Raw genomic sequence first — 27289 nt, forward strand, 5'->3', positions numbered from 1 at the left:
TATATAATTCATATGCTGGAGCCCTGTCATTCCAGGATGCTCAAGATTCATCTACTAAACTGGAACATATTTATAGCAAGCTCCTTCCTGTTTCTTGGGTCATAGACCCTACAGACATAGTCCAGTAGAGATCCCCCTCCTTCTTTTGAATTCTCTGTTTAAAAGATTTTTGTGATGCTGGAAACCAGTGCAGTTTGAAAACATTTCTTCTATGAATAAAGTATTTCTGCTTTTTCCCAGACAGCTACTAGTTATTACAAAGTCAAGCCAGTGCAGTAGTTATAGAAAACACATTTTGAGAGACTCTGACCAATTATAATTTATTAATTACCAGAAATTTTTTTAATATAATCATAATTACCAAAAAAAATCTACTGCAATATTTACCACTGTCTTGAAACCACACCACAGGCATTAATTTGTGGATACTTTGATATAGAAGACCATTCAGAATTATGACAAATAAAACAATAGGTACCTTGCAAATAAAACAATAGGTACCTTTGACAAATAAAACAATAGGTACCTTTGTTTAAATATGTATACAAAACATAAGTGGCTTAGTTTCCTTTTACTCTTTCTTAACAAACACTGAACTGGGGTATATACATATATTTGAAATAATAACTCACAGTTTTTTTATTATATTAAAATCAGACAGTGGTCTGACAATATAATGGCTGGAAATGGAATATTGTTATGTCAAACTTCACATACATCCTTACAACTAAGGTTTCCCCCTGATATTCTGAATAAATGTTCTTATTGTTTTCGATTTAAAAAATAAACAGCTAAAGATGAAATATACTGAAGTTTATGATCACAGTAAGTTATACTTCAGCAAAGGAACTGATCTCAGAAGAAAATCTAGTTGCATGAAAGAACAGTCTTAGTAAAATAGAAACCAACTTGATCCTCTCAAGAACATTTAACTATTGTGATAGAACCTAAAAAAAAGGAGAGGATAAAATCAACCTCTTCATGAGGTTTTATTAATTTTGTGACTCAACACATACATGCTTGGTAGCAAAGATGTGCCTAGAACTGTGTGGAGGGGTGGGTGAGCCAAACCTTGCCCTCCAGGGTGACGAGAAAGCAAATGATCTATTGCTGCAAATAGAGAGCGATTCAGAATGTATTCATGTTTATTCATTCCGACCTCATTTAAGCCAGTAGGGAAGCTAAGCATTGATGGGCTAGAACATAAATACCTGAATGAAAGCAGGTGGCATAGAGAACAATGCTCGTAAGTTAATTGAAAGTCAGGATGGATACAGAGCGGTAATGTGGCCTTAAGGGACGTGGTGTGGAATAGCTATAGGAGCAAAAAAGTATTTGGAAAAAGAAAAGAACACAGGTCGCATGTTATCCAATCATCTAGCAGAATATCAATTCCTATTTCCCACTTTGGAATTGGATTAATCTGACATAAAATTGAATTTAAAACTCCATTGGTATCTCAATATTTTGCTCATTTATTATATATAGACAGACAGGCCACATCGGTCTTTAAAACCACACTATATTGATTCTGATAGATTTTAAATTCTAAAGGACGATTTTGGTGATGAGAAAGAGATTTCAATCTTCTGTTCAAGTCAAGATACCAAATTTAAAATTAGACACGGCAAGCCTAATCTAGGGGACAGACACGTACCTCGTGAACTTGAATGTATACATTCGAAGCCATCTGTGCAGACAATAGAAACGGTATTTATTTTTAAAAGGAAAAAGGGAGCAAAAATATGTTGAAATAATCAATGGCTGTACGATAACATAAAGAAATTGAATAGATTTGTCAGCATGTCAGTCAGAAATGAATTACAGTTGTGGTAAAGAAATGAAGGTAAAAGGAATTTCTCTGGGGAAAAGTGGCATGCAAAATAAAAGCATTAGTGTGACATCCAGTTTACAGAAAGTCTCTTTGTGGAGATTAAAGTTTACGCTTGTTGATAGTGCAACAGGAACATGTCACCCAATGTAAGAATGATCATGTCATAACCACTTCTTAGCTGATAGCTTGATTTTACATGCAGTGGTAGACATTAGATAGAATTCAACATGCATTTCTATCCACTGACATTAACCAGAGTTGGTAGCTCCATGCATGGATGCAGTCAGTTGAGACCAAAACATTTTCTGCCATGAGGTATTTTATGTCATAGTACTGCATAGACCAGTCCTGTTGCTCATAAATTAGAATGACTTTAGAAAAAAAAATGAACAGAAATGAAATTATTTATATTTTATTTACAGATATTACTTGTATCCAGCCATGGAGCCTGACACAGGCTTCCTGGGTTTTCACAAAATTGAGGTTTGTTGGGAAAAAAAGTAATTATTATGTTAGTCATAGCAGAATTAATGGGACTGGTGCTTGTACAGTGATTTGGGCATTTGTTTGGCACTGATGTGAAGAGTCCTTTCTGTGTTTCACCTTTTTTTCATTCTCGTAACATTTAGAGGGCCAGAGGTATGTTGATGATCTGTATTTTAAAGAAGAAGGAATGAAGCTTAGAGAGAATAAAAATAAATATACAAATGAGTCGATACCTAGTGAGAAGCAGGTAAGAAACAAGACCCAGCTTCAAGGGCAGGCTGGCTCTAAAGAACAGCGGTCCAAGCCATTGGGTGCCAAAGATGTCACAAGGTCAAGTGTGATTCAGGAAGTCATTACAGCTTGAAGGCACTTCGCTTGGACAGGTGATGTGTTTTGCAAAAATTTGCGGAAGGACATTACAGATGATCTATTGGAAGTCTAAAGTGTTGGCCCTCAAAGTGATGCAGATTTATTCATTTGTGTAGCCTTCTCTTGCTCTCTAGTTTTATAATCATATGCACTATATTCAGTGGAACTACCTGACCAATCTTAGGAAGTGGTAAATATTTTTCCTGCTCTACTCTCCTTTTATATTTTGGCTTTATATCACCATGCTATCAGAGCTTATATTTCCAATATACACACTGCCACTGCAGGAATATTTACAGACCTTAAGTGTTTGGGTAGTGGTGTATGAGCAAGAGTTAACAACTTGCTCTCTGGGGGGGGGGGATATGCATATATATGTATACATAAGTTTATTATAGCTTTTATAAGGTATAGGACACAATTTACAAAAAAATAAAATACACAATACTCTTTCATGTAAATTCCACATGGCCAATTGAAGCTTTAAGAGTTTTTCCAGTCCCAGCCGGCTGGCTCAGTGAATAAAGCATCAGCCCGGCATGCAGACATCCTGGGTTCAATCCCTAGTCAGGGCACACATGAGAAGCAACCATCTGCTTCTCTCCCCCTGCTTCTTCCCTTCCATTTCCCCCTCCCCCCTCTCTCCCTCTTCTCTCTTGCAGCCAGTGGCTCGACTGGTTTGAGCATCGGCCCCAGACAGGGGATACTGGGTAGATCCTGGTCAGGGTACATGCAGGAGTCTGTCTCTCCACCTCCTCTCCAATCACTTTTAAAAAAAGTGATTGAATAAGAATAATTTTTACCAAACTATGATGATACCTGTAGCTAATTTTTGCTTGCAATTGATTGATTAATATAGTAGTTCTGACATGAATATTACTTTTTATCCTTATTTATATTAATGACTAAGACAAAAAAATACATGTTGGATTTTCAATCAAATTCATCATTCATTGATTTGGACAACTTTCTTCGCCAAATAGAATACTAGATTTCAAGTACTAAAAAAAAAGTTTTCTCAATTTTTTTTTTGTGGTATTAGCATTGCAACAGCTACAAATGTGACACACTTTGAAATTTGTCTGCAGTGTTAATATTTGATGCACTACTTTCTTAAGTCTAGACTAGGAGTCAGCCGACTGTTGCCCACAGAGTCAATGTTGCCCGCGGCCTGTTTTTGTAAATGAAGTTTGATTGGAACACAACCACTCCTATTAGTTTATACACTGACCATGCCTGCTTTCCACTGACATCAGCACAGTTAAGTAGCTGATACAGAAAATGTGTAGTGTACGAAGCCTAAAATATTTATGCCCTGGCCCTGGAGAGAAAACATTTGCAATCCACAAAATGATAACACAATCCTTGATTTATAGTGTTTGCCATCAGTGCAGATATTTCCTCTGTAAGCCCAGGCATATAAGATCACAAGAACATGCACTAATTAGGCAGTTGTGGGTGGAATTGTGTACACAAGGAAAGATATGTTGGCCCTGGCCAATTGGGTCAGTGGTAGAGCGTCAGCCTGGCGTGCAGGAGTCCCGGGTTCGATTCCCGGCCAGGGCACACAGGAGAAGCACCCATCTGCTTCTCCACCCTTCCCCCTCTCCTTTCTCTCTATCTCTCTTTTTCCTTCCCACAGCCAAGGCTCCATTGGAACAAAGTTGGCCCGGGTGCTGAGGATGGCCTCTGCCTCAGGCACTAGAATGGCTCTGGTTGCAACAGAGCAACGCCCAGATGGGCAAAACATCACCCCCTGGTGGGCATGCCAGGAGGATCCCCGTTGGGTGCATGAGGGAGTCTGTCTCTCTGGCTCCCTGCTTCTCATTTCAGAAAAGATAATAATAATAATAATGAAATAAAAAGAAAGGTATGTTGAAGTTTGAAAACCCCTAACACCTTTGAGTGTGCCCACAGCTGGAGATAGGGTCTTTGCAGAGATAATGAATTGGAGATGAGGTCACGCTGGAGTGGGTGGGCCCTAAGTCCAATGACTGGAGTTCTCACAGGGAGAGACAGATTTGAAGACATTGAGGAGGCACAAGGAAGAGAGACACGTGAAGACGGAGGCTGAGATTAGAACGATGCTGCCTCAGACTGAGTGACATAGAAGATCACCAGCAATCAGAAGGATCGAGCAAAAGCAAGGAAGGGTTCTTCCCTACACCATACTGTGTAGTAATTGGTGGCAGTCATCCTCAGAAACCAATAAAGAAGTCTTAGTTTTGAGAATTTATTATCTTTGCTTTACATATAATCAGTGTCATGGTAAGCTTATATAATTTAATTTTGAATGCTGGTTTTGTTTATCAAAAAAGTTCACAACAGTTAACAAAATCAGGGTGTGGTAGAGCCCTGTTCGGCACACCACTCTTTTTTTTTTTTTTTTTTTTTTTTTTGTATTTTTCCAAAGCTGGAAACGGGGAGAGATAGTCAGACAGACTCCTGCATGCACCCGACCGGGATCCACTGGGCACGCCCACCAGGGGTGGAGCTGTGCCCACCAGGGGGCGATGCTCTGCCCCTCCGGGGGGTTGCTCTGTCGCGACCAGAGCCACTCCAGCGCCTGGGGAAGAGGCCAAGGAGCCATCCCCAGCGCCCGGGCTATCTCTGCTCCAATGGAGCCTCGGCTGCAGGAGGGGAAGAGAGAGACAGAGAGGAAGGAGACGGGGAGGGGTGGAGAAGCAGATGGGTGCTTCTCCTGTGTGCCCTGGCCGGGAATCGAACCCGGGACTTCCGCACGCCAGGCCAATGCTCTACCACTGAGCCAACCGGCCAGGGCCCGGCACACCACTCTTAAAGCAAATGGTAATGACAAGGCCACGTGCTCCATCGGAGGAGGCAATAGACTCAGAGCCCGGGCTTGTCTGCAGAGGGCTGGTTTTGGAAAAGTGGGACAGAGCAGTGAGAGGTTGTAGAAAACAAATGAGCATTCAGTCTTGCTATGGAAGCTTAAACGTTTGCATGCGGGTTGCCTGAAAGGAACTTAAGTGAGTGTCCAAGTCATAGGCCTGAGGGATGAGATTTGATTTTGAAACCTACCTGCTGCCCTGGCCTGTTGGCTCAGTGGGGAAAGCATCGGCCCAGGGTATGGACATTCCAGGTTCCATCCCCTGTTAGGGCACACATGCGAAGCGGCCTTCCTCTCTCTCTCCCTTTCTCTCTCTCTTCCCTTCTCACTAGTGTCTTGACTGGTTTGAGCATTGACCCCGGGCTCTGAGGATAGCTCAGTTGTTTCAAGCACCGGCTCCAGATGAGGGTTGCCAGGTGGATCCAGGTTGGGGTGCATACAGGAGTCTGTCTCACTATCTTCCCTCCTCTCGCATAAAAGAAAAAGAAACCCACCTGCTGTCCTTGTTTCAGTCTAGACTGGCTCAGGCACTGGATGGGACTGCACTGCTGGTCTGTCATTTAACCCAATCTTAAACTGCTAAATGGAGAAGCAAAAGAAGTGAGTTGGAGTCTGTTCTCAACCTTAAGTTAGAAATAGAAGAGGTTTAAAATGTTCTCACCTGAAGGATCTCACTGTCTGATTGCCTTATCAATTCCTAAAGCGTATTTGTCCCAACCTCTAGATATATAGTGAACCCAGTAGCATATATTACATCAATCCATATATAAACATTGTTCTAGTAGTAGTTTGTGTTATAGCTGTCCCCTTGTCTACCAGAGGACTGCCCATTCTGTGCCTGATTTTATGAAGCTTGAAAAGTGAACTGCTGAGCATTTGGTAACGGAAAGACATGTTTACAAATAGAATAGCATTAACCATATAAATGCATTAGATAGGAAGGTCGGTTAAGGAAAAAATTAAAGGTCTTTAGCACTAGTTAAATGAAAGATGAAAGGCCTTTCCCTTACCTTTCTATTTCTTTCCATGCATGGTGAGAGAAGTTGATGTTTGCTAACACTGCACATTCAGCTGACAGATTTTTCTGATTGTTTGTTGATCAACCAGCTCCTAACTCCACAAGGTCAAGAGCACTATTTTATTTTTTACCCGTCACCGTGGAGGATTCTGATCTATGGGTTATTCTCCTTAAAGGAAGTGCTTTGATATACTCAGTAATGAGACCTTTGTCCTTTTCTCCAGTCCTGTGTTTAACCACTAATATCCTGAGTTTATTATCATCATCTCCCAGGTCCTTCTCCCAGCTTAGTTTGGACATTTATTGATACACTCGTTCAGTTGCATAAACATTGCCTGCAACAGAGAGTCTGCACTGACTTCATAATGAGAGACCAGACCCCTGCCTTGTGCAACATATTGTACATAGCTCCTCCTCTGGTTTACTAACGTCAGTATCCATAGCCCTGGATATCCAGTCTGAGGGAGTGAGAAATATTATAGCTGAAACTGTATCACCTTTAAATATTTGAATGTATAGAATGGCAAAGCTTCATTTTATGGAGAGGATAAAAGTATATAACTAACACTCAACATGTGTCATTTTAAAGTTAACTTGCAGAGTAACAAGAAAAGTGCTGATTGAAAAAAAGAAAAAAGTAATATACTCTGGCTCCAAGTTACACAGCCAAAACCTGATATGGAAAAAGAGGCTGAAAAAGACATTCTTTTTCAGAATTGTTCACTGGTCGTGACATAGATTCTTTCAAAGATTGCTGAATAAGTTGATCAAAAGGAAAGTCTGATTGATTTTTTTTTTATATCTTATAGATAATTTGTGGTATTGTGTTTTTTTTATAGACTGAAATTTAATACTGGTGTCCATGTGAGGGCATCAAATGGGTTTTTATACTTTTATTTCCATTAATGCATTCATTTCCATGAGGAATAAATAAATGGGAAATCGTGCAGACACACACATATACGCATTTCTCCCTTTGCTTCAAAGATGTATTTTAATCAGCTCTATCGAGTCTCTCCTCTGCTCATGTTTGGAGTATGTTACCCATTTTATGTGCTGGCATGACTTCTAGTCCCCTTACCATCATCTTCCTCCAAAGTGAGTGAGCTCAGTTGAAGGAAACCTACCTCTTGAAGCTTATACTCATGTCCTATGGCAGGACATGTCCCCTTTGGCAGAAGAGGCCATCTTTAATGTGGAGTGCAGATTCTTAAAAAATACTATTCAAGTTCCTCTAGGTTGAATATTAAAACAGCGGTGACTCTTTGTATCTCTGTTCTAAGTAGATTCCTATATAGTAGCAACTATACTCTTCAGACTTGATCCAAAAGGAATGAAAACACGTGCCTAGAAAAGTCTTGTACAAGGCTGATCACAGAACCTTTACTCAGAAGAGTTACAACGTAGAAAACCATCCCTTTGTTATCTAACAAGAAAAGAGGAGGTGAACTAATGTTACTATTTCTTACACAATGGGATACTACTTGGGAGTAAGAGAGGAGCAGATTATGTGGGCTAATCTCAGAGACATTGTGTGAAGGAATCCATATTCAAAGGCTATGAGCTTTATGCTTTATTTTTCTGAAGTTCTGAAAAAGTGAAAGCTAATGTATGGTGATTCGAATCAGAAGAGGAGTTGCTTTGATTGAGTTATTTGTTCTTGAAATTAAGCTGTAGGATTACCTTATGTATTTTGGATACTAACCTCTTTACAGATATGTGGTTTGAAAATAATTTTTTTCTAGTCTGCGTTGCCTTTTAATTCTGTTGATTTTTTTTCACTGTGCAAAACTGTTTAGTTCGCTCCCGTTCCACTTGCCTATTTTTGCTTTTGTTACCTGTGCTTTTGGTTGTCATATCCAAAACATCTTTGCAAAGACTAATGTCGGGAAGGTTTCTATGTTTCTTCTAAGGGTTTTACATTTTGAGGATATATATTTAAGTCTTGAATACATTTTGAGTTGTTTGTTGTATGTGGTGTGACATAGCAGTCCACTTTTATTTATTTATTTATTTTGCATGTAGCTATCTAAGTTCCCCAACAAAGTCATTTGTTGAAGAGACTACCCTTTATCCATTGTGCTTTTTTGACATTCTTGTTAAAGATAGGTTGACTATCTATGTGTTGGGTTAGTCCTGGGCTCTCTATACTCTTCCATTGGTCTATGTGTTTTCTTTATGCCGGTATGATGCTAATTACTGTAGCTTTGTCATGTATTTTGAAATTTAGGACCTGTGATCCTGTCAGTTTTGTTCTTCTCTCTCATGATTACATTGGCCATTCTGGGCCTTCTGTGATTTCATGTAAATATTTAAATTTTTAAAATTTATGTAAAATATAGCATCAGTATATATTTTGTTAGGAATAGCATAGACTCTGTAGATTTCCTTAGATAGCATGGGCATTTGAACAATATTAATTCTTCTAATCTATGAACATGAAATATTTTTCCATTTACATGTGTCTTTTTAAATTTATTTCATCAATGTCTTACAGTTTTCAGTGTTCCAGTCTTTCATCTCTTTGGTTAAATTTATTACTAAGTATATTTTTGGATGGTATGGTAATTTACATTGTTTTCTTAATCTTTTTAAGTGGTTCATTGTTAATGTATAGAAATACAATTTATTTTTGTATACTGACTTTGTATTCTGCAACTTTACTGAATTTGTTTATTAGTTTTAATAGTTTAGGGGGGGCATCTCTAGGGTTTTTTTATGTAAAATTGTGTCATTTACAACCAGAGATAATTTTATATTTTCCTTTCGGATTTGGATACTTTTTATTTCTTTTTCTTGCCTAATTTCTCTGGAAAAGGACTTGAATAGACATTTCTCCAAAAAATATGAACACATGACCAAAAAATAGAGAGAGAGCTGTTCAACATCATTATTTATAAGAAAATGCAAATCAAAATTGTAATGAGATATCACCTTACACCTGTTAGTATGACTATTATTTTTTTTAAAAAAAGATAAATATAAAGTGTGAGCCATAATGTGGAGACAGATAGACAGTGTACACGGCACATTTTTGGTGGGAATGTAAAATGATGCTGTATCTATGGGAAACAATCTGGAGGTTCATTGAAAAAAAAAAAAGAATAAAATATATCATCCAGCAGTGTAAACTGAGGAAATATATCCAAAATTACTGAAGTCATAATCTTGAAGAAATACCTGTACTACCGTGTTTGTTGCAGCATTATTTGTAATAGCAAAGTTGTAGAAACAAATCACGTGTCCATCCACAAATAAATGGAAAAGAATATGTGGTCTATACACAAACAAGAATGTTACTCAGACTGGAAGAAAAAGCCCTGCCACTTGCAACAACAGAGGTGAATTTGGATTATGTTATGTAAAAGAAGCCTATTATGAAAGGACAGATACTGTGTGATTGCACTTAACTGAGTTACCTTAAAAAAAATAAAAAACATGCAGAAAATGCAATAGTGTTTGCCACCAGCTGGAGGGTGTAGGGCAGTAGTTCTCAAACTTTTTGAAGTCGGGGCACATTTAAAATTCTACAAATAATTGTAGGCGCACTATATACAAACTTCTGAGAAATATGTTATAATAATTAAGTCAAATATTAAAGAAATAAATATAAAGTCCAAGCGTGGTTTTACGGTAATTAAATGAAATAAATATGACAAAATTAAATTTATTCTGACAAAAAACATTTTTATGTTACATTTTTTGAGTTATGCTTTTTAGAATTCATAAAACAGAGGGGTTAAGGCCCTGGCCGGTTGGCTCAGTGGTAGAGCGTCGGCCTGGCGTGCGGGGGACCCGGGTTCGATTCCCGGCCAGGGCACATAGGAGAAGCGCCCATTTGCTTCTCCACCCTCCCCCTCCTTCCTCTCTGTCTCTCTCTTCCCCTCCCTCAGCCAAGGCTCTATTGGAGCAAAGATGGCCCGGGCACTGGGGATGGCTTCTTGGCCTCTGCCCCAGGCGCTAGAGTGGCTCTGGTCACGGCAGAGCGACGCCCCGGAGGGGCAGAGCATCGCCCCCTGGTGGGCAGAGCGTTGCCCCTGGTGGGCGTGCCTGGTGGATCCCGGTCGGGCGCATGCGGGAGTCTGTCTGACTGTCTCTCCCCTTTTCCAGCTTCAGAAAAATACAAAAAAAAAAAAAAAAAGAGGGGTTAAAAAATAAAAAAAGAAAAAAAAAGTTATCTTTTTATATATATAGATACATTCTTAGTAAGATTTAGTAAATTCAGCAGGTCCTGGTGCGAATGTGCTAAGTTTTTTCATTCTTGTGTTTATGAGAAACATGAGCCTGATATGACCTAGCGATTTCTTCAATGTTTGGGTATATTTGAAAGGCAAACTCTCATCTCCTCATCAATATATTGAAGAATTCCTCCCTTTTTACTCTTAATTGTGTTGAGTGCAGAAAACCCCCACCATACATATCATCTTAACTTTACACCAAACAAAGAATAGAAGAAATTTGCCTCCAGTCTTTCCGGGCAACATGGAGGGTAGTGTAAACAATCCAGCACCACAACTTACCAGCCTTTTGCAACCCAATCAGGCAAGTGAGGTGGGGGTTGGTCAGACTGTCAGCTTAGAGCCAATTCCCCACGCCTCTGTCCCCCAAAAATCTAAATTCCAAAAACCCTGTTGGTTTTTTGGTCCCCAACAGGCACATATTTTTCTGAAATACCATAGGGCACACCTGGAAATCTTCTAAGGCTCACCAGTGTGCCCTGGCACACACTTTGAGAACCACTGGTATAGGGTATGGGGATGTGTTGTTGAGTAGGTTTAGAATTCAGTAATACTATAATGCTCACAAAAATTAAGGAATCGGAGACCATGCAGATACTCCAGTACTTCCATCCTTTTGTATTCTGCATTTTCACCAATGAAATAAAAGTTGGCTTTGCATTCATTTGCATAATTGAGCAACTTTCTTTGACTTGTCATTTGCTTTTCTGATGACCTTGTTTAATAAAAAAATCAAATGCCTCTTTTTTATCTCTTCATATTCATTATGAAATATCCCCTAATTTTTGTGAGCAATATAGTTAAGTTCTAGAGATCTGCTGTACAACATAGTGACTATACTTAGTAATATGGTATTTTGTACACTTCACAGTTTGTTCACAGAGTAGATTTTGTGTTTAGTGCTCTTACTCTACAAAAGAAAAAAAAAAGACCCAAAGGGACACAGGAAACTTTGGAAATTGTTGGATATCTCTACCACTTTGATTGTAGTGATGGTATCACAGGTGCTTGCATATGTGGAAACTCATCAATTTGTGCACAGTAAGTATGCGTGCCCTGTAGTTCTTTCTATACTAATTATACCTCAGTCAAGCTGTGAAGAAATAGTGGTTGCTTTCAGTGAGTGGAGGGACTGGCTGAGAAGGGGCATGAGGAATCTTACTGGGATGATGGAGATGCTGTATATCTTGATTGGCATATAGGTTACTGAGTGTATACATTTCTTAAAGCCTAGCTGTATTCTTAAGATTATACATTCACTCTGAGTGAATTATACATCAATAAAATGTAGCCAGGTGCTTTGGAAGAAATAATGACTTATTAACAATTACTTTATTACTCATAATAAATTACCTTCCTCTAATTCTCTTAAATTTCCTCAACACAACCCCATCTACTATATAATTTTACCCTGTGCTTTTAAAAGCATGGATATTATTTCTGTATTTATAAAAGAAATTGTCTTTGAGAAGCCAGATAAATTGCCATATTGTACAGGTATAGCAGAACTAGAGATCATATTATAATGTCTATATCTCTGACCTGCACTTCAATCTTGACTTGCTCTGCTAAAATGAGTATACCTTGAGTGCAAGTAAATGATAGGAATAATACGGTAGTATTCCTTCTGTCTGACTCAAACCACACCTCTGCTTAGTTAAACCCTTGAGAATAAATGCAGCAGTATTGAAACAGGTTAATTTAATTTATATTCTGCTCAAAGTATGTACATTAATTTAATGAACTGAATAGGTTTTGTTGAGTAAAAGTCGACAGAAATCCCCAAGCTAAGCTACTGAATGATTCCAGCAACAAAGTTCAGTGGATTAGTGCTGACTAATAACTTATTTATTTATTTATTTATTTATTTTACTTATTGATTGTAGAGAGAGGAAAAGGAAAGGGGGAGAGAAAATAAAAGCATCGATTTATTGATCCAGTTACTTATGTATTCATTGGTTGATTCTTATTATGTGCTCTGACCAGTGATAAGCCTGCAACATTGGCATATGGAGATGACTCTGACCAAGCAGTCTGGCCAGGGCTCATGACTGATCATTTATTTCCTGCATTTTAGGTAGAATACCAGTGGGTTGTTTTTTTTTGTCTTTGTATTTTTTTGTTGTTATTATTGTTATAGTTTTCTATTTAAATTCTAAAAGAATTTTTTTTTCCTGAATTGAAATGCAACTCCTTGGGAAATAAAGCTGCTGTCCAAGGTATCCATTCTCAAATAAAGTTCTTGAATGTATATTCCGATGCAAAGCAGAGGAAGTGCATCAATGTCAGTTCTTGCAATATAAAAATATATATATATATCATGCCCTAACACAAGGATAAGGTTGTGTCAACGCACTATTTTTTATTTAAAAAGTTAACTTTAAGATGTTGATCAAAGATGGTGGATTAAAAACTTTGAGAAAGATATACATCTACGTCTCACTACCTACTGGTGTACCATTATATACCATAATTTAAACTGTCTTCAAGAGCCATTTCCTAGTTGAGATGTGCTGACTCCAAGCAATTTAAATGAGTGTCTTGTTTTTATGTCATTTTTTAAAAGTTTATTAAACTAATATGTTGAGTATGTCATGTGAATTAAGAAGTCTGCTAGGTACATATGGTATCTTATTTTCTTCTCCTAACTACCCGGTAAGTTTAATACCATTACTTTTCCAATATTTCACATAAGAATGTTGACGCTTTAAAGAGTTACCACTTACTACAAGTAAAAGAGATGGGAAATTGCAGGAACAGGATTTATACCTAAGCAGTTTGATCTCAGAGCCCTCACCGTGAAGTACTGTTTTATACTATCCCTTAGGTAGAAACCTTGTACATAAATAGAAAAATTGGAGGCATTTCTTAGAATAATTCCCTGGCATCACTCCTTTCTTAAGAGCAGGGGAAGAGAGCAGTCACAGTATTTCTCTCCGATTCCTAAAAAAACACCACAAGCCGCTGATATTTTTCTGTTTGAGATTTATCTCAGTATATGTCTGTAGTAAGAGACACAAACTTAAATGTTGATCATGGCCTGGTAAGCGACTACTTGGAGTAAAGCAGGAGGAACACATGAATGAAGAGATGTTGCTATGGATACGTAGTGATCATGTGGGGGTTTAGACCCTTAGTCAGTTTAGTTCATTCAAACACAGGCAACGGACACCTGATTCACAATGGAAGGAATTATGGGCTTACATATTGCAAGTCAAGAAGTAATGGGGGGTTGGGAATAGATTTACTTTAATGACTCTTTCCCTGTCTCCCAGAAATCCCCCCTAGCTCTGCCCTCCTTTGAGTAGCGCTGTATCTTCAAGGTGGCTGTAGACCTCCAGGCCTCAGAATCGTGACTAATAGTATTCAGAAAGTAAGATCAGGGGCTGTTGAGACATTTCTCAGAAGATTTAGGAGGAAGAAACATATCCAGAAGCCCTATAAAAATATCTCCTAACATTTCTTTAGCCCATATTTAGTCACCTATCCTCAAAAAAAAAAATGCATTTCTGGCAAGAAAAGGAAAATTCTGAAATGGAATGAATCCTTGTTCCTGGAGTCTTAGCGACTATGGGCAGGCATGTATCTAAGCCAACATGGTTCTGTGAGGATAGAGAGGAGAGAACAGATGCCAATCAATGGTGTCTTCTCCACTCCTGCTTAGCGCCAGCCAGTTCTTGTTCTTAGAAACTCAAGAGTTAGATATTTTGGGGTTGTTTTTCCCAAGAAAAACTAGAGATTTAAATATTCTGAGAATGACTGTTGCATACAAAAATAACCACACAGCCGAAAAAAGAAAAAAACAACTGCATCTTCTGATACAACGTAGTCTTCAAAGCTACAATATTTAAATATTTACTCTAGGTTGTGGTCTAAATTGGGGCAGTATTACACCTGGCGTTTTTGAGAACCAGAAAATTGCAGAGGAAGAGTTTCATGCTTGACCCATGGGATTGACAAGGGAGGGAGTCTCACTAAGCCAAAAAAAAATAGAGCTGAGGCCAATACCTGGAGGGAAACAACCAGAGAGATGAGAAAGTGTGCATAACAGGGCAAACTGATGATGTCAACAATGATGCTTTTCTCTGGGATGCTTTTAAACAGACTGAGTTTTCCCCACCAAAAGCGCCTCTCTGAATTTATCTTACAATCCATAAAAAAGGTTCTGTAGAAACTGAAATCAATTCTAAATCATCAAGTGATTATCCCAAGTCAGTTAAGCCATCCACCGTTCCAATGATCTTATGATTACAACTAGTCTGACCACCCTTCTTCTATTTATTGAGCTCTTACTGTCTGCCAGACACTGTCCAACATTTAACTCGTATTAACTCATACATCTAGCGAGATGATTTTTCTCATTTGACAGATGACAGCACATTAGTTCAGAAAAGTCAAATGACTGCCTTAAGGTCAGGGACTTAGAAAGTATAATAGAACCAGAATGTAGTCCAAACCTGCTGGACTTTATGACATGGATATTTTATTACAAAGCTAATATTTTTCCTTCATTACCTCTAGTTATGAAACAGCAGTTACGTAAGAAACGGGAATGACCCCAACATACTCTTTGAGATGAACTAATGTTATTAGCACAGGCACAAAGTTTATCCTTTGCTGGAAAAAAAAATGGATCCTGTAAAAATGTTTACAGCAAAATAAACCCACTTCTATATATATTAAGTGTGACACATGTATCATGCATGCATATCTGCTTTGAATCTTATGTGTCTTTTTTTCTCCATACCTTTCTTTGCCTTGATTAATCTACTCAAGGATTAACAGGTTAACTAAGTCTTTGAAGACGTTTGCTGAAGGCCCAACACTCTGAAGATGAAATTATGATTTTCCTAGCCTCGTTTGTAGACTTCTGAGATCATTACTTCTTTTTGTCTAGAAATCTTGGACATCCTCCTGCTTTTTTATTTCCTACCCTCAAATGAAAGTATAAATGGAAAAATTCAAGATAAAGTATTAAGAATATTCTCTTAGTTCCAGTGGACTTGGGTTAGTGCTGGACTTGGTGTTTGTTTGTTTTTATATTGACTCCCATTTGGTGTTTGGTTAATATTTTAATTAGAGTGGGTGTGTCGATCTGCCTGCTTTTCCCCGTTCTGTGTGTTTGGTGTTTATTTGGGGAGGATCTCATTCCAGTGAGCCCTCTGTGGAGTGAGGACGAGTCTCCCTCTTTGCCCCATCTTTTCAGCACTCAGGATGGTGCCTTGCACTTTATAGGTTCAACAAATGCTTGTGGGATGGTTGGATTTATTGCACTTCAAAACAGATGAGTCAATTGTTAAAAATGAAGCATATCAACTGGCTGATATTATTCCTAACTGCATTTTTTTTTCTGAAATCTATCCTAAAAACGTACACATTCTCATTTTTCTTCAGTGCTTTTTTTTGGGGAGGGGGTGAAATGGTAGCAAGGAAAGTATGAGTTATTTTTTAATGTGGAAAAGAAAGCTTTGCCCTGCAAGAAGCCACCCAGAGACTCTGATGAGAACAGAATGAACCGCCTCACCCTGGCCTCACAGCACCCGGGCTCTCGATGACTGAGGATTCCTTCACTGTCACGTACCACCAAGTCGCTGTCTGAAAAAATAAAGCTCATCTTTTCTACGAGACGGTTTATGGTTTATCAAAAAGCTGCGTTCAAGTGTTTAATAAATCATGCCGCATGCAACCCAGGGACAAGAAAGTACAACTGTCTGAAATAAAACACATTAGGAATACCAGAAAAACAGATTCTTAATACCATCCTCGGAGCCCTTAGAAATGTGTCAGAAAATATTAATTGTCTCCCAAGTTTAAAGTAGTAAAGGAATAAAACAACAATAACAGCAAAACAGACATGGTCTTTCCTGAGTGAATGTACCAAGTCTGGGGGCTAGGATATGCCATGCACATTATAATGACCTTAATATCTGACCAAGTTTAATTATTTTGTTATGCTTTAGTAAGAAATAAACCAACCCTTCCAACGCCCAAAAGAAGTTTATCTCAAGGCCCAGAATATTTCTCATAGAACAAATACTACCGAGGCGGCAGAGATGAGTCCCAGCTGTGCCCTGGTGCCCAGCGGATGCCCCCTGCGGTGGCATGTGTCTGTCCCATCTTGATCGGACTTCCAGAAGGGCCAGCCCAGGCAGCTCGGCAGAGGCAGGTTCTCTGAGAGCGAAGTGACGAGGGGATTCCTACTCCTGACCTGACGACCATCGTGGATGCATTGATTAGATCAGACACGGAGTTTCTATAGCACCGGATGGCTGTCGTTCACAGGACCGGTTGACCCCTGACGGGGTCTAGATGAATCCAAGCATGTTTTACAGTTGCTTTTCAAACTGTCGGCGAGGGGCAGACAAGGAAGTCAGCACTGAGGCGGACTTAAGTCACCTGGGAAAGAAATGGCCGCTTTATTTAGAACAGGGTTGGTGTCCCAGGAGGGCGGGGCAGGCAGGCGGCGAAGGCTGCTAGTGGACAGAGGCAGTTACCCAAACAGTTGCATTCCTATCGGTATATTTTGCTGAGGGAGCATCTCTTCAATCTCTCTGCAGACTGAGACGCAGAGCCACTGCTGTGACTTAGGAGGCACTTAGAGTGCCAGCTGCCAGATACGTGTGTGCACGCGCACACGTGTGTGTATACACTTAACTAAGCATTCGAAGTGGCCTTTGTGGACCCTTCCAAGGAACAGACAACCACACCTTGAATGAATGTATTCTGGCTTGGGGGTTAAACAGAACAGACCCAGATAACACACTTACTGGTTCTGTGATTTGAGACAACCGACCACAGAGAACATTCGTTACCCAGGTGGGAAAAACGGGAATGAGGATCTCATCGATGTCTCAGGTTTGTAACCAGTTGCCACAGTACCTGGCACAGAGTGGAAGTTCAATGAACACTGGTTCCCTTGCTTTCCTTCAAAAGAAACAAAATCAAACAGCCAAACAAAAACCTTCTAATCATGCAGTGACGTGCCTACAATTCTGCATTTCTCTGGCGCTGTAGAGATACAAGGTACGCCTATGGGTCTATCCATGCAGGCTCCTGGACTCCACCCTGTTCCAGGGAAGATAGAGGAGCCACAGGCCACACGGATCCACTCATTGTCACATCCACGAAGCTACTGACTTTCCTCTGACTTTCTTACCAGTAGATAGGAATTTTTCTTCTTCATCGTGAAGAAGACACAGCCTTACATCTTACCTGCCTTTTTTTGCTCTTCTGGTCTGTGTCTTGATTCTCTATTCCAGTCCTAATATTTTAATGAAATGTCTAACAGGCATTTCTGAGGATTCAGTCTTCTCTAAGACTGAAATATGAACCCCCAGCATTTGTTAAGGATTTTCCATGTCTCTGCTCATATTGCTCAGAAATCTGCTGCATTGTTCTGCTGGTCATGACTCCTGGAGCCCTAATACCATGTGTCTTCACCTTTGCATTCACAGCACTGAGAACACTGCCTATGAGCAAGCTATTGACATAGCTATTAGGAAGGAATGAAAACATTGGCATCAAGTATGGTAATACCATTCATTCTAAGTATAATTAAAACACAAAGAGTGCTAATGGCATATTGAGGAACAGTTGAAGAACTAGCCTAATCTAGAAGACAAAAATTGACCCACAGAAATACTTGTATTTTCTTTTTTGTTGTTTTGTTTTTTTAATTAAGTGAGAGCAGTGGAGGCAGAGAGACAGGCTCCCGCTTGCACCCCAATCCGGATCCATCTGGCAAGCCCCCTATGGGGCAATGCTTTGCACATCTACTGCCTTATTTAGTTGCTTGGCAACTGAGCTATTTTTAGTGCCTGAGGCAGAGGCCACAGAGCCATCCTCAGTGCCCAGGGCCAACTTGGTAGAATCAGTTGAGCCATAACTGCAAGAGGGGGGGGGGGGAGAGAGAGAGAAAATGGGGAGGGGTGGAGAAGCAGATGGTCACTTCTCCTGTGTTCCCTGACTGGGAATCAAACCTGGGACATACATACGCTGGGATGACACTCTACCACTGGACCAACGGGCCAGGGCCTATATTTGCTCAGAATGTAGGTAGAACAGAAGTGTGGCGAGGGGATATCATAGGTGTATAAGGATAAATCAAACTACTCAAAGTTGAGATATTTAAATCTGTGCTAACCAAGGGAATAATAATTTCATTGCATCCAGCTATGATCAAGTAGATAGTTATAAAACTACGTTGACTAGCTTTAGACTTGTGGGAAATATAACTTACTTGAAAATGAGATCTTGGATCAAAATGCAAAATTTATGGGAGGATAGCTTTGACTGCGACAGTAAATCAAAAAGAAGCTTCATAGCTCTGCCCCTCTGCTCAGAAGCACTCTCCTAAGCCCTTGGGATGCATTTGTGCATCTTTAGTTAGAAGACCTGTATCATCTGCCAAAACAAGATTTCCTAGGTTTACTTCTAAATATAGCTTTAGTTTGGGTAATTTGCTATAATCAATTTTGAAGAACATTTAAACTCAATTTAATGTTTATTTTCTTTGCCAATTCTTGGCGCCTGCATATATGATGACTCTCATTCAAACTAGAAGATTACACACCTATTAAATATGTACACGCAAGTGAAATCACGGTACATCACATAAGTACAAATTTAACTCTGGAAGATGTATTGCTTTCACTGATGCATTTATTCGTTGGCTGAGGGTTGTTTTTAAAGTATGCATGTATTAAAGATAACATTTAGAAAGCTTCACTTTGAAAATTCCTTAATTTCCTAACAAAATAGTGCAATTATGAAAATTTCACTAATCTTGTATTTACCATTGCCGGTACATTTTATACTCAGCTTTGATATTTGTAGTAGGTTTATGAGGGCCATATTTATTTATGAAATTGTTCGCCAGTTGTGTGTTTACTGATATAGGACTGTAATTATTTTATGTTTGCCAATAGTCTTATAGTTAGTAAATTTGACAGAGGTAACTTCCTGCCAAAGAACAGAAATACCAGTTATAAAAGGGTTTCTTTTCCAACCACCTGCCATTTTGAGAATGAGGCATTAGGACAGGATTGCACAGGTGAGGCTGGGGGTGCGTTATTTGGAATGGACAAGGTGAAGAAGCCCTAAGCAGGGACAGACGTGGATGGCCAAACTGAACATGGATGATGTTAAAAGCATTTCAGTCTCTGAAACTCAGATTCAAGGAAGGGGATGGGTAGAGGTCGTATGCATTTGTATCAAAGTGCAATTAGGGCATCAGAAACACACAAGTGGCCCAGAGAGCAATGGGTCAGAAACACATAATGGGAGACAGAATGAAATATAAATATAGAGCCATGTCATAAGGCTGCAAACAAGATGACAGAGGGCAGAATCTGGCTGACAGCTATGGTTGGGCAGTGGGTTTGTTCTTTTGTTTTTAATATGGGATTAAAAATAATCAAGGTGTAAAAATTAGGAAGCGTGCCTGAAAATGTTTCTGACTTCTCTTCCCGAATCACAAGTTCTTGAAGATCCTGCGTGAACAGTTGCCGAATTTGAGCGTTTCTTACCTCTTAGGTGCCCTTCTACACCTATAATTCTGGTGTCATTATGACTAGCACTGTTTCTCATGTTCAGAGTGTCCTGGCTTGAGACATACATTTATTATTCTCCTCTTAGGGGATTTATAAACTTCTGCAAGCCTGCCAACCTCTATCTCTCCCTAGCCTTTCACGTCTAACCTACTTTAAATATTACCATTAACTGCCTTACTTGTGGAAGTGTTTGAGTTTATGATTCCTATTGTTAGCCAATAATTAAGAGTTATAAACTGGGAACTTACTGAAAGACACAACCATTTTGATGACCAAAAGAAACTACAGGCGGAGAGGAGCAGGTTGGGCTGTTGGGTCAGAGGATTGGGGATAAGACAGATCTTATTCCACGATCGTGTAGTTCCCAAAGGTCAGGGGCAGAAGACTGGGAGCGCACAGCCCCGTCTGGCTTGCACCACCTTTATTATTTAACGTATACGGCCTACGTTCTTCTGAATTTATTTAAATAAGGATAATTCGTGTTTCAAAACTGATAGCTGGCTTACTTTGAAAAACTGGAAAATCTGGCAAATTTAGGCCCCTATTCTCAAAAGAGCAACTGAACACAGGGCTTGCTAGAGCCTGTTTTCCTGTAGACGGGACGCACATTCTCCCAAGTACCGCAGCAGAAAGAAAACGATTCATCCGCTGGCTGCACCTGCCTGTTAACCGCGGGTCTCTGCTTTTGTCTTCTGAGTGGAGGCAGGTATCAATGTCTCTGATGTCATACTCACACTCGAATGAACTGTTGAGAACCTGGCTGAGATGGAGGGGTGGCATTGGAGGGGTATGAGGAGACTGGTTGGCTCCGCCTTGCATGCCAGCATGCACACTCTCCTACTTTTGACAGCAAAAATGTTGAGTTAATATCAAGAAAGAGTTGTTGTGATAAAATTACTTTCGAATTAACTATTGCTTTTCTCTATTTGACCTGATAGCAGGCTGAAACATGAACATTGCCTTGTCTCTCACAGTGGAACTCAGGGGTAAATTGCAGTTTTTACCCCCATTGTACAGATAGAGGGTTCGGTTGCTGATGCCAAGGCCAACTCCAACACCCAAGTCCTTCACCATCATGCATAGAGGAGTGCCGGCCGTATGGAAAACACGGGGGTGACCCGCACATCCCGGAGTTCCTTTCAGGGGTCGTCAAACTTTTTATAAAAACTGCCCACTTTTGCAGTGCTGGTCAACCTGGTCCCTACCGCCCACTAGTGGCGGTCCAGCTTTCATGGTGGGCCAATCGCAGCGCTGTTTGGTTGTGCGGTAGGGACCAGGTTGACCAGCACTGCAAAAGTAGGCGGTTTTTATAAAAAAGACCCCCGTGCAACAGTCTCTCCAGTCCTCTGAGCGGTCCCATGGCACTACAGCACCGTATGGTAGGGCTGATGTCCACAGGGACATTAAACCCGGGTGAGCCTGTATCCTCACCCCTAGACACTTCCCGTTGTTCCTCCTCTGGCAGACACCAAAGGCAGCAGAGTGAAAATCATAACATTATCTCACCTCTGTGCAGCTTGTCATCAGACCACCATGGATGCATTTTGAATAGTTGTTAACCTTTCATAATATGCCTTTAAAGATAATCTCTCAATGAATTTAACACGTAATGTAATACCAGCAAGTTCGAATATATATATATATATCCACAAGACACAAATGTATATGTGATATATGTAAGTATGTGCACATATGTAAATTTTATGTAAAGCAAGAGAGTTGACTTGTTCTGGTACCTGGAGAAATGACTAAAATCTGGCAATACAGCTCCTGAGGTAGGTAGGTACACCACAGAGCAAAAGTCCTTTTATCTTTCTGTAGGAATTTCTTATTATAGAGAGAAAGGCAGGGAGAGACAGAGAGTCCTGTAGGTGCCCTGACTGGGGATCAAACCAGCAACCTCTGTGCTTCAGAATGATGCTCCACCAGCTGAGCTATCTGGCCGGGGCTTTCTGGCCAGATAATTTTGATACCACATCCAAGAGATCCCTTTGTAAACATCGTCCAAAGTAAGTAATTCCAGAGGAGATGTGAATGCTCCTAACAGTGTCACGTGAGAGAAGGTGGCCATTTGTCTCTCCTTTCTGCAGCAGAGATAAAAGACAGATCAATCCAGTCAGGCATATGAGGAGGGGACAGTGTAGTTTCACAAGTAAAAATAATCAGGATATTATATTGGCTGGTACCACCACAACACAGGAAACACATGTTGGTTGGTTTTCAAACAGAAGTATTGCAGAAGTAAAATTCTCCCCACCTCCTCTCTCCCTGCACGTGCGCGCACGCACACACACACACACACACACACGCACACACACGCACAGGATGATTGCCCATAAAATTTCCATTACAATTACTGTACAGATTCACTTTCCAGAAGAATTCTGAGAACAAATGAACCCAGACAATTGTCAGAAGCTTGAATCTGACTCACAGTCGTGTTTCCCATTCAAGAGGCCCAAGACTCCAAGACTTCTTTCTTGTATTTATGGTGAACTTGAATTACAACTAAGTTAAAATAGTATTTTCTAGGCACCTTGTAATATATATTCTGAGTGTGGAAGATGGAATAGGTCATTATTCAGAACAATTTACTCCCAGATGATGGCTCAAAGGAATCACTGTCGGCCAATAAGTCTTTCTCAGCAAGATAGGCAGCGTTCGGAATACGGGTTGACAAGAAGGTCTGAGGTGACATCTGTGCCCCTGCCAGTGCCACCGTCACCACACTGTGTGCCTTTCTCACTTTCTTATGGCAGTCATGGAGACTGAGCACAACAAATAAATGACTTGAAAGAAATGAAAAAATATCTTGTCACAGTCCCTACGCCGGAACAGGAGGCACAAGACAAATATCAATGTATTCCTTCTGTCGGTGCAGTGGGAGACTGAGGATGTCACCACAAGAATACGAAGCTGAAGATGACAAGAGCAAAGATGACATTGCTGAGAAGCACACCAAGAAGAAGTAGATAACTTTCTGGAAAATAAAGAAAGGCCTCATCCCAGCTGATTTTCCATCCCATAGGACACGGAGAACAAGTTTTAGTCAGCAGTCTGCCAGAACCAAGGGTTCAAACCCCAGCTGGGCTGATGCAGCACCCATTTCTGCCAAGCTAGAGAAATCGAGATTGACGTGCCAGAGGAGCCTTTTGGGAAAGTTGTTAAGACCCCATCTGTTCTGTTTTATTTCTAAGATCCCACCACAGTATTTCAAAGAGTAGGCATTTTATTCTGAGGCAATTTGGGGGGTAGGTACCAAGTGAGTGCCCAAGGCTGGCAGCCCTGGAGACAAATCAGAACAACAACTGGTATTATTAAGCATCACTGCCACCATCACACTGTCCTAAAATGCTTCAGTTAAACAAAGAGAAAGAAAGAAAGAAAGAAAGAAAGAAAGAAAGAAAGAAAGAAAGAAAGAAAAGAAAAGAAAGACACATCAAAAGCAAGTGGATCCAAAAAACAAGAGAATACATCCTTTTAGATATGATAATACCAGACCCAAAATAAAATCTAACCTAAAACTATTCATATTGTGTTTGCGTATTTTATTATTTTCATAAAATTCAACTTGGTAACCAGGTTGCACTTCAGGAGAGAAGAAAGGGGAGACTTTCAAAGGCCGAGTGTGCCCACTGCTTGTGTGGTTTTCCTCAGCCTTCCCCTTCCTCCGCTGAGGGAGATGGCACCGTAGACGCATTTGAACCGAAACGGAACTTGGAGGTGCAGTGGCGCTTACAGGACCCGGCTAATAATGGCCAAGGCTTTTCATGACATCTCTTTGGTACACTTCAGCATGACCTTGTCAAAGTTAAAAGCTCGTAAAATCCCTATTTATTTTTTATGGCATCACGATTCTGCATAACAGTGCTTAAAACAAAACACAGTATAATTATACTGTCAATCAAGCAGCTAAGAACGGCGTTTTCCACCCTCCTCGTACCTAGCAAACTGTAAATAATTTATAAAACCAGAAGTCATTACTAAGTGGCAGCGTTCAGGGGCTAGTTAAGCACTTGTCACAGTGCTGGGGTTTAAGAGAGGTGGGCACAGACCTGCTTGTTTACTTTTATCCTCTGAGTGTGAAAAATGGTTGTTTGTGCTTGTCTTCCTTTTGTGCGGGCTCTAATAAAAATATCAAATTGTCAATAGAAATTTGAACAGGTGTAGGATGAGAGGAATAATGATGTTTTATTCATAGGCGTTTCCAGCCCATTTAACTTCATCCAACAAACAACAAAAAATATTTTCTTCATTACCTCCAATTAATGTAAATGTCAAATGTGTTGAATATATTATCACACTGATAATTTGTTGAGTTGATTGATTTGAGGAATGTTTTGGATTAAAGTAACAATTTTTCTTACTTGACTCACAATTGCATGTTGTTACCCGTCATCTCTGGATTATGTAAATAGCAAATTTGTTTCCATTAGATCTAGGGCTAATTCTGGTAAACAAGATTTTCAAAGTGTCAGTGATTTCTGAGACTTTCAGCTTGTTTATTATTTTCAATTATTTTATTAATTGTTAACTGGAATTTATCAGCTCTGGAAGAAATATACATCTCTATGCTAATGACCAGATAACTCTTTGCTAACCCTTTGTATTTATAAAGCAGTAGCAGAATAAAATCCCATAATTAAATTCTAGCTTCCAAATCTTCCTTTGTGCCTTAAAATCTGTTTGCAAGCTAAAGTCTAGTATTTGTCACTCATAATGCTCTCTAATAATAATCAAGATGTATATTATAAACTTTTTCTTTTCTGTAAGAGGGTTCGTGTTAGGTTTTCTTTAACACCTCTGTCTGTTATTTAATCATCCTATTGAATGCCTTGAGAATGAAAAACTTGTGGTTAGTTGTCAAAGGCAAGACTGAATGATATGTTCAATGGGTTTCTTAATATGAATAATGGAGAAATATTTTTAACTTCTATATCAATATCTTTTATGTTCCGATTTATAGTTAAGTGGGGAATTCAGATAATTTTTTTCATGGTTCAGGAGAAAATTCTAGCTTTTTATTTTTTTACTATCCTTGCATTATCTGATTATGTCAATTAACCTTTCTTTGTTATGCAGGAAATATAACAGAGCTTGAGGGTTCTGAATATACAGGAACGCAGCACTGAAACCCACCCCTGTAGTGTTCTCACCATGCTGAGAAGGGACTCGATCTCCCTGAGTGTGGTTCCCTATTCAGTGAAATGGGCACAGTACATTTCTAATACGAAGTTCCTGAAAACACTAAATATTAATGAAACACCTAGCCTGGTGTACAAATTGTGGCAGACAGCAAATGATTTCTTTTTACAGGCCTTTCTTTTCCCCACTATTTTAGTTTTTCATGAGTATGTACATCTAAATAAAGGACACTGCGCTCTGTAGAAATGTGATTTATTTAAACAAAATTATTTGAAATTATCGTCTAGGTAGCTGATAGCTGATATGGATGGCAACCTAGCTCCTCAGATGGGTAGTAAATAACATATTGTTATTTTTGAGAGCCTAGCTTAATCTCTAATATGAGGTCTTATGTACGTTTGAACTCTGTTGATTTTCCAACACCTTCCTCATGGTATCAGGACAAAAGCCTGGAGACTTATGTGGACCTTTGTGGTGGCAGGCGCATGCGTGATGGTGGTGGATGCACGAAGCGCAGAGCAAGGACTTCTCACTCCGAGGATTGGCATCTGCCCGTCCAGTCCCTATGTCAGTCGTCCATGCTGAATCAGCTTTCAGGTCCATCTCCAGAACTACTCTGGTTCAGGTCCTTCGTTGCCATGGTAATGCCATTCTGTTATGACATTTGGCACCAGGAAGTCAATTGGGCTCTTTCAGGCCCTTTATCTCAACCCCCTATACTGGCTTATTATTTCTGCCATCTCATGTCCTCTTCTGGCGTTCTGCCCAGGAAGTGAAACACAGGTTTCCTCTGATAGCAGCTCCCACAGACTTTTCAGGACCCATCCTCTCCTCTCCTCTCCTCTCCTCTCCTCTCCTCTCCTCTCCTCTCCTCTCCTCTCCTCTCCTCTCCTCTCCTCTCCTCTCCTCTCCTCTCCTCTCCTCTCCTCTCCTCTCCTCTCCTCTCCTCTCCTCTCCTCTCCTCTCCTCTCCTCTCCTCTCCTCTCCTCTCCTCTCCTCTCCTCTCCTCTCCTCTCCTCTCCTCTCCTCTCCTCTCCTCTCCTCTCCTCTCCTCTCCTCTCCTCTCCTCTCCTCTCCTCTCCTCTCCCCCTTTCCTCCCCTCCCCTCCTCTGCCCTCCCCTCCCCTCCCCTCCCCTCCCTCCCCTCCCCTCCCCTCCCCTCCCCTCCCCTCCCCTCCCCTCCCCTCCCCTCCCCTCCCCTCCCCTCCCCTCCCCTCCCCTCCCCTCCCCTCCCCTCCCCTCCCCTCCCCTCCCCTCCCCTCCCCTCCCCTCCCCTCCCCTCCCCTCCCCTCCCCTCCCCTCCCCTCCCCTCCCCTCCCCTCCCCTCCCCTCCCCTCCCCTCCCCTCCCCTCCCCTCCCCTCCCCTCCCCTCCCCTCCCCTCCCCTCCCCTCCCCTCCCCTCCCCTCCCCTCCCCTCCCCTCCCCTCCCCTCCCCTCCCCTCCCCTCCCCTCCCCTCCCCTCCCCTCCCCTCCCCTCCCCTCCCCTCCCCTCCCCTCCCCTCCCCTCTCCCCTCCCCTCCCCTCCCCTCTCCCCTCCCCCCTCCCCTCCCCTCCCCTCCCCTCTCCTCTCCTCTCCTCTCCTCTCCTCGCTCAGTCCATGCTGTTCATCCAGTCTCCAGAGGCCTAGCAGGGGCCAAGAGTGGCCTCTGGGCTTCCTTCTTACCTGCTGAGGTGGAAAGCAACCTTCCCAACACCATTCTGTCGAAGACCTGATGTAAAATACCAAGCCGATGACGGGGGAAATGGCCACGTGATCTAAGCAGACACAGGGGTAAAATATACAGATCAAACACTGTCT

Source organism: Saccopteryx bilineata, chromosome 4 (genome assembly GCF_036850765.1).
Source record: "Saccopteryx bilineata isolate mSacBil1 chromosome 4, mSacBil1_pri_phased_curated, whole genome shotgun sequence".
NCBI lineage: Eukaryota > Metazoa > Chordata > Mammalia > Chiroptera > Emballonuridae > Saccopteryx > Saccopteryx bilineata.